Source organism: Nicotiana sylvestris, chromosome 4 (assembly GCF_000393655.2).
Source record: "Nicotiana sylvestris chromosome 4, ASM39365v2, whole genome shotgun sequence".
NCBI lineage: Eukaryota > Viridiplantae > Streptophyta > Magnoliopsida > Solanales > Solanaceae > Nicotiana > Nicotiana sylvestris.
Window position 1 is genome coordinate 145,738,535 of NC_091060.1, and position 11,549 is coordinate 145,750,083.

Here is an 11,549-nt window from a genome sequence, read left to right on the forward strand (position 1 = left end):
TGGTAATTACAATTAGATTTGATTTTGTGGTTCTAAAAATACGTGATCTATTTTTATGCTAGTTGTTAGGCAATAGATGCTAAGTATGAGACTAAGAAACAAGGTAAGAACTTAAAAACAGTATGTTTAAGCAAACCGAGTGGTTGAGAGTCAGGGCCTCGAACCGGGTTACACGAGATCTCGAGGTCGAGCTCGATATTAAGCTATGGGCAGCCGATGAAGGGCTAACAGTATTGGGAGCTTTGATGAAGACTCTTTATGGTTAATAATGAGCAATAAATGAAGAACAATAAATATAACACAATAAATGTAAGCAATAAATGCAAATAGTAAAATCAAGAGAATATGTTTAAATTAGAGAGCAGAGAATATTCTTGTTCTTGTATTCAATATTGTGTGTCTTGTAATATCATGTGTGCAAAAAATAATAAATGCCCCCTTTATATAGGAGGAGAGAATCCCAACATAGTACATGTGCATTTATTACAAAGAAATGTAACTGGTACAACTATATTAGCAATCTGGTACATACTGGTACTATTCTTGTAGGTGTTGTCAGTTTGGGCCACGTGTCTAGGGAACTTCCCGTTTATCCATGACAACCACCAACCGCGCTGCCCCGAGATCGAGTATAAAGAACCTTCGAGGTCAAAACCTCGAACTGTGTCCCTAGGCCTTCGAGGCCTTTCGAGGCGAAGCTATGGGAAAGACATAATGACCGTGAAATAGGGCTTGCCGATTTCACCCGCATATAGATAGTCCTCGCATTTCTTAGAGTAAAACGATAAGAAACGATCTTGAATTCCTGCCCCTTCGATACTTCCATCACGATAGTGGTTATGGCCTATCAAGCGACTGACATGGCAAAATGAGATGTCCAAAGGTCGCGTCCACACAACCCTTAAAAGCCTTTGGATTAATTACAACGGCTGGCTGTCCTTTGGCCTGCTCCAACGCGTATGTTAGACCTCTATAAATACTTCTTCTTTCGCTCATTATTTTCCACTGCACCATCAAGCCCTCAAAAGAGTTCTCCTTACGTCTCCCTTGCGTTCTCTTCTGAAACGCAATTTTCATTTCTCCTATGAAACCTTTTAACAAGAATGGAAAAACCTTACACCTCTGCTCCTCAGGAAGATGTGCCTTCTTCTTCCTCGCGTCCGTCCAAGGGTAAAGCAACAATGCCCCCTCGCGTCGGGGAATGCATTCCAGGGGTCTTTGAAACGACCTCCGATTTTAAGATCAAAAAACCTTCTTCGAAGCCGGGGCGATACGAACCCGTGTCCCGATATGTTAATTCAATAGCAGACGTCAAAAGGGTGAAGGCCGACTGCCACTGGGGGGACACGACGCTTGTGGAAATTCCTTCTCGGAAGGAGGACATAACGACATACAAGGCTGGCTTCCTCAGTATGTATACTTATCCATTTACCCTTGGCCCGGTGGGGTCATCCTTGCCTCCGATAGACCCCATGATCCTCGACTTCTACCAATGTTATCGAGTAACCCTTAGCCAAATTCATCCTTCATTCTGGCGCATTGTTTACATGACCAGATATTATGCGAACATGATTAAGGAGATGTCCTTCACTCTCGACCACTTGATCAGAATGTATAACCCTCGACTCTTCTGTGGGGGCCTGATAAAGCTCCACTGTCGGGCCCCGGGAGCCCTTTTTTCCTGCACCAACGAGGTTAGGAACGGAGGGTGGATGAGCTGTTTTGTCCGAGTAAGGACTTTGGACCTGATTCCAGTAGAGAGGATGTTGTTCCCTAAAAAGTGGAACATGAAACGTAAGTAGATACGCTAATTAAATATTCTCTTGCTTCTCTTTGGGTACAGCTTCTTATGAACTGACTTCTTCCATTGATGCAGCCGTCGTCGTGTACCCCAATACGATTAAGGAACTCTCGGATTGGGTTAGCCAGCTAGATTCGATTTGCCTATACGTTGAGCGCGTTTGGCGTGATCCGTCCCAGGCTCGATGAGAAGCCAAGGACCACAGTGAGCCTTTACTCCTGCTGTAATTGTATATTTTAATAGAACTGCTAATGATAGCGTCCTCACTCCCTATGTTTGTATTTTGCATTTGTTCAGGTCTTGGGAAGGTCCCCCTGATAAGGAAAGCACGGCTTGGCGAAGCGGATACCCCGAGACCCGTCAAAGAGAAGAAAAGACGAAGGGAATCATCGACTGAGCCTTCGAAATCCAAGAAGGCCAAAGTGGAAGAACCTAAGGCTGATTCAGCGGTCTTAACTCCAGAAGTAACGGGGAGTCCCTGAGCTAAAGTGAGGAGAAAGATGGTTCCTTGATAGTATCTGAGGGAGGGGAAAACTTGATCGCCCCTTATATCACAAAGACGGTGGCTTCCAAGTCGGAACTTGGTGTTGTCGCTGTCCAGCCTCAGACTGAAGAGGCCTTTGAGGATACATTGGGTAAAGTCCTTGAGCCGATTGATGGCCAAAATATTCCCCGAGCTGAGGCGCATTTGGCAGGCGGTCTGGAGGAACCCAGTTCTGAAGCTCTTCAGAGACAAGAAACGGTCCCGATTGATCCTATCGGTGTTATTGACGTGAGTGATTCTCCTCAGGGACCGACCTTACCTCCTAAGGAAATGCAGGATGCCTAGAATAAAGAACCTTCCGATGTAAGGGTGCCCATTGGAGATAAAGATGCGTTTGAAAGGCCTTTAGCTGTGCCCGAGAAAATCCCCAAGCTCGATGCCTCACTCATCTTCAGTGAGATGGACATGCTCTGTAAGCAAGTAATATTTGTGAACTATGTTTGTCGCCCTTATCTTTGTCTTTTTAACTTATCTCTTTTATGGTTCCAGGTCCGGGTGCTTTATAATCAGACCTTGGCCCGATTTCAAGCTGAGGTGAATCGCTACGACCGTGAGAAAACTCATCTCGCTGAGCAGGTTACGTAGTTTCCATTTGCTTTTGCTTGAATGTTTATCAGATCTCCGTGTTTTGACACCTTTGATCTGATTTGTGCAGTTTGAGAAGAGAGAGGAGCTCCGAGATAGAGACTTCGAAATTCTCAAACTCAAACAACACGTAAGTGAGATATCTTCTAAGAGGGATACCCTCCAGGGAATGATGGCCTTAGTCGGGAATCAACTTCATAATGCGAGGGCGGAGAGCAATAAGTATAGAGGTCTTGATATTGAGTTAGTTACTGCTCTAACCGGGATGAAAGTTGAAGCTGATGCGCTCATATCCTTGCACAAAGAGGATGTTGTTGTAATAGATATTCAATCTAGGAGAGTGCCCGAGGGGGACGAACTGAAATTGACTCGAGCCATAGAACATGCTCGGTTAGAATCTCGAAGGCAAACTCTCGAGGATATGCACGTGGGCGGTATTAATCTGTCTGGCGAGCTTGAGAAGGTGAAGACCCTAGAGAAGAAAGTTGTTGCCCTGCTTGTTTTTGAAGGTGTGTCAAGCAGTGGGACCGTGGCCGGAACCGTCGGGGCACAACCTTCGAGGGAGTGGTCAAAGGCATAGACCCGATGGTAGATTAGGGTTTTATTTGATCTCTCCCTTGTAAGGGCTTTATAGGCCTTGTAAATGTACCCTTGTGAGCAATATATATGGAAGGCCTTTCATTTTTCATCACTTCTCTTTTTTTCCTTTGCCTTTTAGGAATAATTCGCGATGTTTTTTAACAATTGGTCCAGACTTTGGACCTCGGGTTAGACCCTTGGGTTTTTGTCGTTGCTGAGCTATTCGTGATGGTCGAAGGTCGAACATTCAGGGCCTAGTCCCCGAGTCGGGTTCTCAACTCGGGTTTGCCGGCCCTTAGGTTTAGAAACCGATCCTGAGATTTTTTGGCCGGCTGTTAGGTTGGTGTGACTTATAATCGGTCTTGAGGCTCTTTTAGGCTGGCGATAATGGCTCTTATGTGTTTGCCCTTAGAATTTTAGTTAACTATTTTGGGCTCAATCTTCGAGTCGGATTTTGTCTCGAGTTCATTGACCCTTAAGTTTTCAAAATTTAAGCTGGCTCTTAGGCTCTTACGCGTCGGGTCGGTACGACCTCTAATGTAAGCTGGCGTCAATGGCTATTATGCATTGGGTCGGTATGACCTCTTGGTATGGGCTGGCGATAGTGGCTCTTACGCGTTATGTCGGTATGACCTCTTATATAGGCTTTATTTTCCCCTAGCTAAAGACTTTTTGAAGTTTTGTGTTCGCCCGACTCTTCGACGGCCCAATAAGTACCTCGATTATGAGTTATTTTGTAGCGATGAATGAGCAGCTCGGGCATTTTTGCTTGATGGTTGAATTGTTTCGAAGCCTATCGTTTGGACCTGATATGATCGAAGCCTTTTTGCTTATGCCGAGGGTAGCCTGATTAACCGGTTCTTTTTAAAGTTTTTTCGAAGTAATTGAAGGCCTGTGATTTTGTAGCGACGGTCGGGAGTCCCCGAGTGGCGTGAGTTTGGCTGGTACAACCTTATGACCATAGTCATGGTATTTGGCCGTAGCCTTTCAGTCCCCGAGTGAAGTAGTTTCGGTGTCTATATCGAGAGTATGCCTTTTTAGGGGTCTTATAAGTTCGAATATATAGCCTTAACTTTAAAATCGGGATTATTCCTTTTATAATGTCTTACAAATTTTAACATGCCTTACTTGAGGTCTTATGGATGAGTTACTTGGTACAAGTATGGTTCATGCCTTGATTGAGGTCTTACAGATAAGTTACTTGGTACAAGTATAATTCATGCCTTGCTTGAGGTCTTACAAATAAGTTACTTGGTACAAGTATGGTTCATGCCTTTCTTGAGATCTTATAGATAAGTTACCGATTACTTGAAGGAAAGATAGTCGACGACAGTCCCCGAGACGTCGGTAATATTTTAGCTCTGAAGTCGTTCTTCGTAAACTTGGTGTTGCCTCATTGAGGGCTTATGAGCTCGGAATTTCCTACCCGGAGGCCATATGGCTTCGAGCTTTTGATGTCAGTCCCTAGTGTTCGGGGACATTCCGGCTCGGAGCTGTTTCTTGCAGAAAATAGCCGACTTCCTTGAAGCGCAAAGTTTTTCGATGGAGGAGAAAATATTCTTTGATTAATTGGCACAAGTATACATGTTTTCATTGTCAAGGGCTTGGTTATACTATGCGGACACGGTTCGTTCGACCGTTTGGCCCGATACATCATTTTCCTATCGAGACCCTTTTTTGGCATATCTTGACTCCTCCGAGGAGGTGGTTTCCCGGGGGGATGCCCCCCAGTATTGAGGTTGACTGAAGAGAAGCCTTGGATACTTGTTGAGTTCCCCTTAAGTAGCATATAGATGTTGCCTCGTTAAAAACCTTGCCGGTAAAACCCTTCTTGGGATAAAACCCGATCGAAGGAAAAGAGTGCAACGTTTGCTTTAAAACCCAAGGTCTTCGAGCCGGGGTATGTTTCGGCGCCTTTCATCGGACACCTTAGCAGTACTAGCGTTTGAGCATTGATATGTTCCAATTTCTTGGAAGCTTTTTTCCTTCCATGGTTGCGAGCTTGTAGGACCCTTTACCGATTACTCCGAGGATACGGTACGGTCCCTCTTAGTTTTAGCCTAGCTTTCCTTCATTGGGGTTTCGAGTGTTTAGGGTGACTTTCCTCAGGACTAATTCCCCGACTCCGAAATGTCGGAGGTTTGTTCTCCTTTATAATACCTTTTGATCCTTTGTTTTTGGGCGGCCATCCGGACCAACGAAGCTTCTTGCTTTTCATCCAATAGTTTGAGGGCCGCAGTAATGGCCTCGTTGTTTGAGATCTTGGTGGTGTGTCAGAATCTTGTGCTCGGTTGTCCAACCTCCACCAGTATCAAAGGCTCGGCACCATATAGTAGAGAAAGGTGTTTCTCCTGTGCTTGATTTTGGAGTTGTTTGGTATGCCCATATCACTTCAGGTAATATTTCTCTCCACTTTCCCTTAGCACTTTCCAACTTTTTTTAAGTTTTGAATGATGGTCTTGTTTGTAGATTCGGCCTGACCGTTTGCACACGGGTGGTAGGGCATTGACAGGATTCTCTTGATTTTGTGATCCTCGAGGAAGTGTGTTACTTTGCTCCCGATGAACTGCTTCCCGTTATCATATGTTATCTCGGAAGGAATCCCGAATCGGCACATAATGTGGTCTCAAATGAAGTTAATGACTTCTTTTTCTCTTATCTTTCCGAAAGCCTGCGCTTCCACCCATTTTGAGAAATAGTTAGTCATAAATAAAATAAGTCTAGCTTTACCTGGTGCCGTTGGTAGAGGTCTGATAATGTCCATCCCCTATTTCATGAATAGCCACAGCGATAAGACTGAATGTAGCTGTTCACCGGGTTGGTGAATCATCGGGGCAAATCTCTGGCATTTGTCGCATTTTCGGGAGAATTCTTTGGTGTCTTTTTCCATGCTGTCCTAATAGTAGCCTACTCTGATCACCTTTCGGATTAAGAAATCTGTGTCGAAATGGTTTCTGCAGGTGCCCTCATAGATTTCTCAAAGTACATAATTTGTGTCTCCCGGCCCCAGACATACTGCTAGGGGGCCATCGAAGGTTCTTCTGTATAGAGTTCCGTTTTCGTCGAGCGAGAATCGGGCTGCTTTGGTTTGCAAGGCCCTCGATTCTTTTGGATCCGTGGGTAGTTTCTCACTTTTCAAATAGTCAGTATATTTATTTCTCCAATCCCATATCAGGCTAGTGGAGTTGATCTCAGCATGACCTTCCTCGATCACTGATTTGGATAGCTAAACAACAGCACTGGGGAGTAGGTCATCTTCTTCGATAGACGATCCCAGGTTTGCGAGGGCATCGGCCTCGCTATTCTGCTCTCGAGGTATGTGGACCAGAGTCCATTCTTTGAAACGGTGCAATGTGACTTTAATTTTGTCCAAGTATCTTTGCATCCTGTCTTCTCGGACCTCGAAGCTCCCATTTACCTGATTTACTACCAGGAGGGAATCGCATCTTGCTTCAACGACTTTAGCTCCTAGGCCTTTGGCCAATTCCAGACCTGCAATCATAGCTTCATATTCGACTTCGTTGTTAGTTAATCTTGCAGTTTTTATAGATTGCGTGATTATGCCGCCCGTAGGCGGCTTCAGAACTATACCGAGCCTGGATCCTCTTACGTTTGAGGCGTCGTAGTGTATAGGGTCCACACCCCGGAAGATGTGCTTGTTTTTAGTAAAAGTTATTTTTCTACCTCAGGCACGAGGGAGGGCGAGAAGTTGGCCACGAAGTCCGCCAGAATTTGGGACTTGATAGCCGTTCGGGTTTGATACTCGATATCATATCCCCCGAGTTCTATGGCCCATTTGGCCAGTCAGCCCGATAGTTCGGGCTTATGAAATATGCTTCGAAGAGGATATGTTGTTAAAACACAAATACTATGGCATTGAAAGTAAGGTTTCAATTTTTGTGATGCGCTTATTAATGCAAGAGCTAATTTTCTAGGTGCGGATACCGAGTTTCGGCATCTCCCAGGGTCCGACATACATAATAAACAGGAAATTGCATACATTGTTCTTCTCGAACCAGCACACCACTTACCACTATCTCAGATACGGCCAAGTATAAATATAGTGTCTCATCCTCCTTTGGAGTATGGAGTAAAGGCGGGCTAGTCAGATATCGCTTCAACTCCTCTAGGGCTCGTTGGCATTCTGGAGTCCATTCAAAGTTATTTTTCTTTTTGAGTAAGGAGAAGAAATGATGACTCCTGTCTGATGATCTCGAAATAAATCAGCCCAAGGCTGCTATCCGTCTGGTCATCCGTTGTACGACCTTTACATTATTTACCATTGTGATTTCTTTGATAGCCTCTATTTTGTCAGGGTTGATCTCGATTCACCTGTTTGACACCATGAAGCCTAAGAATTTGCCCGAACCCACTCCAAATGCACATTTCTTGGGATTGAGTTTCATGTTGTAGCTTTTGAGGATATCCAATGTCTCCTGCAAGTGAGTCAAATGGTCCTCTGCGCGTAGGGACTTAACTAGCATGTCATCAATATAAACCTCCATAGATTTGCCTATTTGTTGTTCAAACATTTTATTAACTAGGCGCTGATACGTGGCTCTCACGATTTTCATCCTGAAGGGCATTACATTGTAACAGTATGTATCGTACTTCGTAATGAACAAAGTCTTTTCCCTATCCGTGGGGTTTATCTGAATTTGATTATACCCCGAGTAGGCATCGAGAAACGTAAGGGTCTCATAGCTGGCCGTGGAATCGATCAAATGCTCTATGTTAAGCAACGAGAATGAATCCTTGGGGCAAGCCTTATTTAAGTCTTTATAATCAATGCACAATCTTAACTTATTTTCCCTTTTGGGAACTACCACCACATTGGCCAACCATTCGGGGTACTTTACCTCCCTAATAGACCCTATTTTGAGGAGTTTTGTTACCTCGTCCTTTACTAATGCGTGTTTTACTTTGGACCGGGGTCTTCTTTTTTACTTCACCGGTTTGAATCTGGGGTCGACACTTAGTCGATGGGTGGTTATTTCTGGTGGGATCCCTGTCATATCTAAGTGGGACCAAGCGAAGCAATCGATGTTATTAATAAGAAATTGAATGAGTTTTTTCCTGAGTTCGGGGGCTAGCTCCGTTCCTAAGTATACCTTCCGATCTGGGAGATGTTCGATAAAAATAGCTTGCTCTAGTTCTTTAATAATCGACTTTGTTGCGTCCGACTCTTTGGGGGGGAAACGGAGGTTTGGGGAGCGAGGAAATCTTCTTCTTCATCCTCGGGGTATGTTTGTCTCCTGGATCTTCCCAGGTAGAGTGTATAGAATCTGACGCTTCCTAGTGAACCGCGAACATTTCTTTCGCTGCATGCTATTCTCCATATACTATTTTTATACCGTCCTTCGTTGGAAACTTCATCATCTGATGCAGAGTTGACGACACTACCCTCATGTTGTGTATCTACGGCCTCCTAAGCAATGCGTTGTACCTCATGTTACTGTCGATTACATGGAATTTGGCATCCTGAACTGCCTCGGACACATTGTCCGGGAGGGTGATTTCTCCCTTTATTGCTTCGCCGGCCATGTTGAAGCCGTTGAAGACTCGGGAGGTAGGTATAATCTGATCGAGCAGTCCGAGCTGCTCTACCACTTTCGACCTGATTACGTTGGCCGAGCTACCTGGATCAACGAGTACACGTTTAGTTTGAATGTTATTCAAAAGAAAAGAAATTACCAACGCATCGTTATGTGGTCGAGTTGAGGTATCGAAATCTTCCTCGCTAAATGCAAGGATGTCTTCGGGCATGCGGCCTCGAATTGACCCTTCTGTTGTAGCGGACACTTTTACCCATTTGATCACGTGTCCCTGGTGGATATTGGTCCCCCCAATATCATATGAACGATGTGTAAAGATTTTCCCTCTCAGTTTCTTATGTCTGCCTCTTTTCTTCTCGAGTGAGATTTTCCTGAGTTTCCTGTTGACTTTCTTGGCATGTATTCCCGTTAATGTGGGTACTGACATTAACGTATTGGGCATTTCATGAGACAGTACCCGCCGGTGTTAGTTTTGGCATATTCTCGGGATTTTATGGTGGTACACCAGTACTTGGAATAGCTACACCATTCTCTCCATGGTCCTCAAGACCGTCGTTTTCACGTGCATTTACTGGGTTAGACATTTTGACTTAAAATCAAAGATTCTTGGACAAGAAGTGTGAAAGGTAAGTTGCTTATGTAGCGAACCAGCAAGAAAACAATCACTATTATTTTTAGCCCTACGGTGGGCGCCAAACTGTTTACCTTGAAAATGGTAATTACAATTAGATTTGATTTTATGGTTCTAAAAATACGTGATCTGTTTTTATGCTAGCTGTTAGGCAATAGATGCTAAGTGTTGAAATCTGGGATCACAGGGAAGAAATGGAAAAGATTCATTAACAAGGGATCGTTTGATTTAGAGACAAGTTGCATAGGATTGTAAAGTAAGTGTTAGTAGTGCAGGAATTGTATTGTGGGGATTATTAATTGATGAATTGTAATATAAAAATTAATAATGCAGGAGTTGTAAGGATTAAAATATGTATTTTGTTTACCTTTTAAAAATTGTACGTGATTTTTAATATTGTCATTATATTGTTTAGTCTATGTATTACTAATTTCCATATTCTTATTCCCCTTTCTATCCCTGCATACAATTTTACATAAACACTTGCATTACTGATGCAATTAGTACTATTATTTAAGAGGGTAACAAAAAAAGACAACCAAACAATGTATTGTGTAACGTTGAATTTATGCGAGAGTAAAGAGGTAACTATAATTTGCGATTTTATACCGGTACTAAAACGCCTTACCGATGCGATCAAACGAGTACTCTTAACAATTTTGGACACTGAATAATTGGGGTTCGCTAAGATTGTGTATTTGCCAAACACGGGTCCACGCAAAGCCTATATTGTTAGGATCAAAATAATCAGGTGTCATGCAGTACCTTGAACAATGATAAATCAGATAATAAAAGACAAATCTACCAAAAGAGATATAAACATTTAGGAAAAATTTCACATTAAAATAACTAGGCTCCCTACTTTTCAACTTTGTAGCTCACATTTCAATTTACAACCAACTAGATCAAAATTAATAGGCTAAGATTCAACATTCAACTCCAATAGGTTCTCGAAATTACTATTTAATTTTTAAAAAAGATTGCTCAAGCTTTTAAGTTAATTTTCGAATAAGTAATTGTATCTCAAATATTAGTTCAACAAACTAAATTCATTTGGGTGGTGAAAATTAAATTTTTAACAAAGTTAAATATGTGGGTTTAAATTTTGAATTTGATTTTGTGAGAAATTTGGAGTGAGTGTTATTTGGACTTGTTAGAAAAGGAGGTTGTATATAAAATTTGAAGTCATTTAGTGGAGATTTGGACTGGTTTTGAACAAGAACTGCAACTGAAAATTATAGAAGAAGTACATCTACATACGCTTGTATAAAGGTGTATAAAAGTATATAAGATATGTTTAACACTCATATACACTATTATACAAGATTATACACAATTATACAAAAAATGACTTCTTCTTCTTCCTTGCGTCTTTTTGAAATTTATCTCAAATCTTGCTCAAATCTACTCCAAATCACTTCAAATTTAAATTTTGAACTCCTTTTGATATTTTCAATCAATTGGAACAATACCCAATCCAAACAACTAACAAACTCAAAAAATCCTATTTTCGAAAGCAAAACTTTGAATAGCCTTCAATGATGGACTTCTACTCTTCAATTTTCTTACATTGTAATCAGATGACAAAGGGGAGAAGCAGAAAATACATGACCCCTTGAAGCATATGTAGAAGATGTGAGAAGAAGAGAGAGTGAAAGTAATGGTTGTGAGAACACATATTTTACTCCATAGCTTTTAGAAGCAATGATAGTAAGAACACTGCTTTTGAATTTGCAAGTGCTTTCAAAATATGTACAATATGGGATAGGTCGGGTAAAACTTAAAAACATGGGCCATTTTTTGTTATGGTATGGAGTCACGTGTATTTTCTTGTAATTTTTTCAAACATTCGTG